Raw genomic sequence first — 6,000 nt, 5'->3', positions numbered from 1 at the left:
TGTACCATTCCAAAACATGGCAAATGACAGCTTGGGTGTGGGAGAGTGGGAGAATGGGCAGTCGTAGGAGATGGGGAACAGAAGTGGTGCGCGGCGTGCGGGCGCGACAGCAGTTTCATCGCACGCCCCAACTGGCGAAACGTTGACCGCGGAGAGAAACCGGCGTGCGGGCAAACTCCCTCACACCCACATACACGAGTTGTCCTACGTGGCACACAAAATCAGCCTTTTCATGCCGAGATTCGTGCAAAGGGTGCTGGACGACGATGAAGGCGTGTGGGTGAGTTGTCTAACGCTCACACGTGTGGGCATTAGTGTTTTCATGAACAATAGTTATCTGCTGAATCTTTGCAGTTTCAAATTGGATACAGTGAAGCGATATTCTGACAGGCGGTTCCCTTGCTCGGCGATATTTGTGTCTTGTTGATTGGCAAGGCTTCCATACAACTTAACCTTCGTTTTTGCTCGCTGTCTGTCTGTTTGGAGAGGGCGATCTAGCAACAATGTCACCACTTCAGTTATTGCAACTAACATGGGCGGAATCTTTGTTTTTGTTTGAATTTTCACCGGGGAGGGAGGGAACTCCCCCGCCTGAATCATATCATATATATTGGAGGGAAATGTTTGTTTGAAAATTTTGGTTAGTCGATTCTTAGTTCTTATATGCTCCTCCGTTCGAACCACATTCAGGAGAACGATTGCAGTTGTTTCTGGTGCACTACTTGCTGGTGGAACTTTAGCATATGCGCAGTCAAGTCGACGGAGGAAACATAGAGAAGATAATTCTTGTAATGATGGAAATGTACATACCAGGAATAAAGAGAGCATTAGTCAAAATGGTGTTGATGGTAAAGTGGTAAAAACAAGGAAAAAGAAAAACTTATTGAAATCCTTACATTTCCTGGCTGCTATTTTACTTAAGAAGATTGGCCCAAGGGGAACAAATGACCTTCTTGGCTTGATTTTAACAGCAGTAAGTGCTACAAATCTCCCCCATTCTGCCTGTTTCATTTGTCTGACATGCTGATAGTGCTTTTCTGAGTATCAGAATTTGTATGGTCCATAGGTGCTAGTTTCATTTTTTGTGGTATCTTACTGGGTTGCTGACTCACTTGTCTGACATACTGATAGTGCTTTTCTGAGTAAGTTCAAGGGTATTTGTTCAAATCCGCGTTTCTTCTGTGTGTTCCGACCATCACACGCCTAATCATTGAAAATCTTCTATTATGCTTTCTTCAGTCCACGGTATATCAGACCTCAAAGTACTTGACAGGATCCTTAAGCTTGCGCTTCAAGAAAATTTTGACGGTTCTCATCCATGTTGATTACTTTGAGGTAGGTATATTGGGCTATGCAGTTGAAATATCCTTTCTATTTTGTGCTTGCCAAGCATATTGGCGCATGCTTGCTTTTCATATACATGGTGTGAGCCAGCGATTGAAAGATTGATTGTTCACCTTCCAGGCATGAATAGGTGGCAGCAAGAAGGGTAGTGCGTTGCCTCGCTTGAAGAATTAGCTTCCCACTTTTTTTTTGAACCGGGCTGACCCCCTTTCCATTACAAAAAACGGAGATACAAATAGTCCGAGAAACATTCAGGAGGAGAGGAAAGAGAGGTAGCGAGTTCAACGCACTGTCAGGAAACCCACTGCATTCGCCCGCCATCGAAACGAATGCTATGGGGCGAAAACCTGACAGTACCAAAATAACTAACCTATTACATGCCCAGATCAGAGAGACACAAACCCAGAACAGCTAGGGTATGATAGTATAACAGTTCTAGCAACAAAGGCCTAACCGCGGCTATCAGCACCGATAAACCCAAAAGAGATAAACTACCCGACAGGTACGAACCCATCACAAGATAGTACCGACTCATCAACTCGGACTTGAATCGAAAGACTACTACTTGATCACCAGGAAAGAACGCCCCCTGCATCATCGCCCAGACGCCTGGATGTCTCGTAGAGTTTCATCAGCTTCATTGTACTGGTTCTCACCATTTCTGCGCCCTGTCGCAGCTTCTCCGCTTCCCCTGCTGGTTAAAGACCTGCCCAATATAGAAGAAAAGAACACATCGAAAAAACAATCTCAAAAGGAGATTTAATCTTTTTTTTCTCAAAAGTGGCCCTGTTGCAAGCTAGCCAGATGGCCCAGGTGGCAGCAGCCAAACCGGCCATATACAGCGGGGGTTCACCAAGGAGAAATTTGTGACACCAAACATAGTATTGCCGGTAATCATTAGGGCACAGATTAGTCGCCAGAACCACCCCTATTGATCTCCACACCACACGAGCCACGGAAGAGGTAAAAAGATATGAGTGGTTGTCTCAGCCTCATCGCAAAAAGAGCAGGCGGTTACCAGGCCAATTTTTTTCTCCTCATCACTTGCCTCGTGAGTACAGCATCTTGGGCTAATTGGCACATGAAAATCTGAATTTTGAGAGGTATTTTTGCCTCCCAAATCCATTTGTAATTGCAGCCATTAAGAGGCTTTTCTAGCCATTTATACATTAATTTAGTAGAGAATTTAGCATTTTTATTTAACCCCCAGTACACCTCATCTTTTTCAGCCGTGAGGTTAACCTCTAAAATTTGGTGACACATCTCACACCATTGTTCAGCAAGTATTGGACATAGGCGACGTCTAAAAAAGGCATTAACTTCTACAGCACTAAACTTATCAACCGTGCAGTCTGGATCCGTGCAAATCTGAAACGGATAAGGGAATTGCGTATTAAACGGGATCAGCCCATTTATAGGATCCTTCCAAACTCTGGTTAAGTCACCAGATTCCAATTTAATTTTACTCCCCACCATGTATAGCTCCTTGACCTTCAATAGAGTTTTCCAAAGGGGGGGGGGGTCTGGGGACCAACATTGGCCACCGTTTTATTAGACAAATATCTGGCTTTGACAATATCTTGCCAAACTCCAGTCTGAGTCTCTAGTGATGCTCCACTTGAACTTGCACACCGCAATATAACCCCGCACAAAACTCTCACATGGACCATGGGTTAGTACACAAAGCGTAATGGACAATGCTTAACATACCATGGGATCACTTGATCCCCCATGGTACATCTTGTACGCTTTGTGTGTTGATCAACTTGATTTATTATTTGACTTAGTTGTGATCAACCTTGTATCATGTCTTCTCTATGACCTATCCTTGGATAATTCATTGAATAGCACCTTGTTCATCACATCAACTCTTTGAAACCAACAATCTATGAACAATCCTTGGATAATTCCTTAAATAGCACCTTGTTCATCACATAAACTCCTTGAAACCAACAAATGGACTTCAAAAAAGCCTATGGACAAAACCTACGAATATAATTCAAGGCAACCATTAGTCCATAGAGAATGTCATCAATTACCAAAACTACACATGGGGGCACCATGCTCTTTCGCGCGGCCTTCTTCTCCTCGAGCGCCGCCTTCCTCTCTTCGATCATGGTCCTCCTCTCTTCAAGCTTGATTTTCTTCTCTGTCGCCTACATCAACTGCTTGAACCTCTCCACCTTCGTCTCCTCCTTGATGTCCGAGCGCCTCATGCATGCCTCCTCCTTTGCCAAGATCTCCTCGAACCTCTCCGCCAGCTTGTCCACCACACCTTCTCGCTTTGCCCTCTCCTCCTCCCACTTCTTGCCCCTAAATTTCTTCTAACCTTCTTTGGCGGTTCTTGGGTTGGGTCGGTAGGTTCACCGGTCTTGGCAATGAAAAGGTTCCACTTCGGTTGCCCATTCAACTTCAACCAACAATGCATGACGGTGAAGGACTTCTTCTTCAACTTCTTGTACACCACACAAGCACGAGTAGGCTTTAAACTGAAACAATGCATATCCGTCTAGTGAGCAACAAAATAATACATGTCCGGATAGTGATCAACAAAATTAAACCATATCCGGCTAGTGATCAACTTACTTGCTCGGTGATTTGTGCACCACTAGGCCACCGCACGATGAGATGCTTCAGGTGCCCGCAATACTTGCAGGCGGCCTCTTGGATGGTGTACCATCGATGGTTGAGGGACTTCCACTCATAGTTGCGGAACAACGCGCCGGAGTAGGGCGCGAAATGCTTGTGCTCATGGAACCATATGTGAATGTTCCTCCAAAAGGTTGTGCCCTTTTCTCCGTGCCATGGACAGGATCGAGGCTAGTGGCAACCATGCATCGGATAACAACTCGTCCTCCCACATGTTGAAGTTTTCTCTTCAACCCTTCTTCTTTGGATCGCCGGCTATATCATCCGGATCATCGTTGCCGCCGTCCTCCTCCCCCTCCTCTCCCCTTCGGATGCTGCTCTCCGACGGCCCAATGCTGTTGTTGTTGTGTGCCATCGCCGGTCTGGGTGCAAGAGTGTTGCATGGCCGTCTGGGTGTAGGGTTGCTGCTGCTGGTAGTTGTCGGACTTGGTGGGATCCGAGTCTTCCATCTGCCTGTCCTCATAGCCCCCTCCTCCTCCTCCCTCGCCTCCATCATGGATGATATCGAGCATCTCCCTGTCCGCGTTGTACGCCGGCTCCCCCACTCTCGGCATTGCAACAAATAGCATGCGGGAAGCCATCTGCTCTCCGCCCTCGTCCTCGCCCGGATGAGCGACGGCGAAGAATACTCGGAGAAGAGTGGCTCCGCATTAACGTCGACGATGTAAGGAACCATACATGTGTGGGTTGCGAGCTGCTTGGCAGCGTAGTAGTACGGAGCCTTGTAAGGCTGCGGCCACGGCGCCGTCTATATTATGGGCACGCCCGTCTGGCGATGTCCACCACAGCCTCACCGACCGCCTCATCCGCCACGCCCTCCATGCCCATCGCCACCACCAGGCCAACCGCTTCTTCAGCTTCTCCTTTGCGTCATTCGCTTTGACGCGGCGATTTTGCGGCATCTCCGAGCTGATCTTCCGGGCGAGCATGATACTCGAATCCTCCGGCACCTCCGCGGGCTCCATCTCCTACAGGTTCTCCGACGGTTCCATGCATCGGCGGCGGAGGGAAGGAGAGGGTGAGAGAAAAGAGCAGGAATTGGGCAAAGAGCGGCTGGGAGTGAAAGAAGAGAGTGGCGGATTTTGGCGCAGAAACAGTGCGGGATGCTACAAAAGCGCGGGCTCGACCTTCCTTTTGGGTGGGCCAGGGGGCGGAGAGCGACGTTTCGCATGTCCCCGCAAACCTCGCCTACATTTGTCTCCAGTTTGCGGGAGAAATCGTGTCCGGACCACCTAGCGGACCGATATAGGACTCCATTGGATGGCTTCCTCGGTCCGAATAGCGCCATCCGGAGGGTTGCGGGAGATTTGCGGGTTGGTGTTGGAGATGCCTTATAGCGATCACACCCGTCCCGTATCGCGCACAACATGATCGCTTGCGTCGGATACAGCGCTAGATATAGGCCGACCCATCATTATAGCGCCAGCCGCGTTCGCGATGAACTCCTGTAGCGCGTGTTTTGGAAATTTTGTATGGCTTTTGCATTTTCCACATCAGGCATTTTCTTGAAGAACAAGGATAATAAAAAAATGGTCCCGCAAATAAAAAATAGTTCACAAATTCACAAAAGTCTTCAGAAATTTGGCAATTGTTCAACAATTTCCCAAAAGCTTCACAGATTTGAAAAAAGTTTGTGAATTTCAAAAATTGTTCCATTTTTTAAATGTGAATTTGTAAAAAAAACTTAATTTTTAAAAATTATTTAGTGAACGGGAATCGGAAAATGTTTGTGAATTCAAAAATTGTTCAGTGAGCAAGAGAAATGTTCAGTGAAAATATTCACGAATATGAGAGTTATTCATGAATTTGAAAATATGTTGGTGAATTCGAAAATTGTCCATGAATTTAAAAATCATTCACGTGTCTCAAAAAACATTCATGAATTTGAAATTTTGTTCCGTGAACAAGATTTTAAAAATATTTAGGATTTTGGAAATTTGTTCATGAATTAAAAAATGTCTTGAATTCAAAAATATTCATGCATTCACAAAAAATTACGTATTTGAA

The sequence above is a fragment of the Aegilops tauschii genome, chromosome 1 (genome assembly GCF_002575655.3).
Source record: "Aegilops tauschii subsp. strangulata cultivar AL8/78 chromosome 1, Aet v6.0, whole genome shotgun sequence".
NCBI classification, from domain to species: Eukaryota; Viridiplantae; Streptophyta; class Magnoliopsida; order Poales; family Poaceae; genus Aegilops; species Aegilops tauschii.
The sequence above is the reverse complement of the archived record's forward strand: the minus strand, read 5'-3'. Positions refer to the sequence as shown.